This window comes from Lathyrus oleraceus, chromosome 5, assembly GCF_024323335.1.
Source record: "Lathyrus oleraceus cultivar Zhongwan6 chromosome 5, CAAS_Psat_ZW6_1.0, whole genome shotgun sequence".
In the NCBI taxonomy this organism is placed as follows: Eukaryota; Viridiplantae; Streptophyta; class Magnoliopsida; order Fabales; family Fabaceae; genus Lathyrus; species Lathyrus oleraceus.
In genome coordinates, this window is record NC_066583.1 from 176,252,989 (window position 1) to 176,255,360 (window position 2,372).

The window sequence follows — 2,372 nt, forward strand, 5'->3', positions numbered from 1 at the left end:
TAAGAAAGGTTGAATACATTATATTCATTTATCCGTTAAACATTGTTAAAAGACTTTGATAAAGGATTAAGAGATTTGTGAAATGCTTGAGTGGTTTGCACGTAGTTGATCCATAATTTATATATACTATTAGCAATAAATACAATTTACATTTACAATGAGATTTTTTTCCAATAAGAAAATTGAATTGAAAGAGGAGTACAAAGTGTACTCCCCACATAATATAGCGAAATTAGTTCAACTTAAGATAACCAACAAGGTTTTCCCACCAATTATAAAAATTAATACAAGAGCTACTTTTTAGACTAATAACTAACCAACCCTAAGATATAATTTTAATACTACGAACAATTACTTCTACCTAGTTGAATTCATCATTAAATAGAATTCCACTTCTATTGTTCCATAACCCTCAACACATAGTGAGATTAATAATAATGTTATTTCCTAGGTACATGAATTTTATAATTGTTACTAATTGTTATTTCCTAGGTACATGAATTTTATAATTCCATAAAAATTGTTACTAATCCCAACATTTCATAATTGCTACTGATTTCAACATTCCCCTCAAGCTTGAGCATATAAGTAAAATGCACCAAGCTTGGAACAAATGTATTGAATTCTCGGTCCCTTTAGAGATTTTGTTAAGGCGCCTGCTAGTTGGTTATTTAAGGTAATAAGTTCATTGATGATTTCTTTAGAAAGAACTTTCTCACACAAAAATGACAATCAATTTAAATATGCTTAGTTCTCTCATGGAATACTAGATTGAAAGCTATGTAGAGTTGTCTGGTTATCACTACATAGTTTAATCGATTAAGTATCTACAAACTTCAACTCTTAAAGAAGTTGTCTAATCTAGTTAAGTACACAAGTGGTTATAGTCATAAATTTATATTCAGCCTCTGAATTGAACCTTGCAACCACATTTTTCTTCTTGCTCTTCCAATAGACAAAATTTCCACCAATAGAAACATAATATTCTGAAGTGGTATATCTATCAGCAAGTGAACTCGTCCAATCTAGAAAAAACTAACTAACTACTTAAGTGTTTCCTTTATCTTCGTAAAGTCGGCATTGTCCTAGTTCCTTTTAATGTACTTCAGAATTCAGATCAGTTCATCCCAATGATCATTATATGGACATTGCATGAATTAACTTATTACGTCAACCACAAAGGATAAATGTTATAGTGAGATAAATGAGTTTTCCAACCAATCTCTGATATCTTTATAGATTAGAATAAGGCTCCCCCTAACTAGGAAGTAAATTCGGATCCATGGGACTGTCAACTGGTTTACAATCAACATATTAATTTTTTTAAGTATGTCTAAGGCATACTTCCTATATGATATGATAATCCCATACTTTGGCTGATAAAATTCAATCTAAAGAAAATACTTTAGCTTCCCTAAATTGTTAGTTTGAAAACGGCTACATAAATGTTCCTTTAACTTGGAAAATTTCTCTTGATCATTCCTTGTTATGACTATTCATATACAGAAACCACCACGTAAATACATTTATTTGGAGAAATATGACGATAGAAGACATAGTTATCTACTTCACTATATTTCATTCCAAAAGCTTGAATAATTGAATTGAATTTCCCAAATCATGCTCGTGGTGACTGTTTTAAACCATAGCAAGATTGTTGTAATCTACAAATCAAACCATACTCCCTCGGAGCAACAAATCTTGAAGAAATGAATTTTTAATAATCAAACAAATGTTATTTTGGCTGCAAGAGATAAAGTATCTCCATAATCAAGTCCATAAATTTGGGAATATCCTTTTGCAACAAGTCGAGCTTTAAGACAATCAATATGACCATTGGCCCCAACTTTAATAGCATATACCCATCAACATCTAATTGGTTTCTTTCTTGGATGGAGAGAAGTTAATTTCCAAGTACCATTATGCTTTAAAGTTTTCATTTCACTAACCATGGATTGTTGCCATCATGGATGATCAAGTGCTTCAGAAACATTTTTAGGAATATAAATAGAAAATTTATATGACACAAGAGAATAATAATAATAAGATAGATGATGGTAACTTAGGAAGTTATAAATAGGATGAGGATTGCGAGTAGACTGATTACATTTTTGAAGAGATGAGAAAGTCAAATTTTTCTTCAAAAAGGTTTGTAGTATGGTCATTTTTTAGTGCATGACATGATTCAAATAACGATTTAGTGCCTTCTAATTATATATTAGCAACACACGGGCATTATTGGTATACAATGGGTGATATTTGAGATTGCTCAATATGAGAATTTTCGGGAACATTTGTAGTCAAAACTGATTATGGGACAAGGGAAGGTGATGAACCAAGATAATTAATTGGAAAAACTTCTTAAGTAGTAT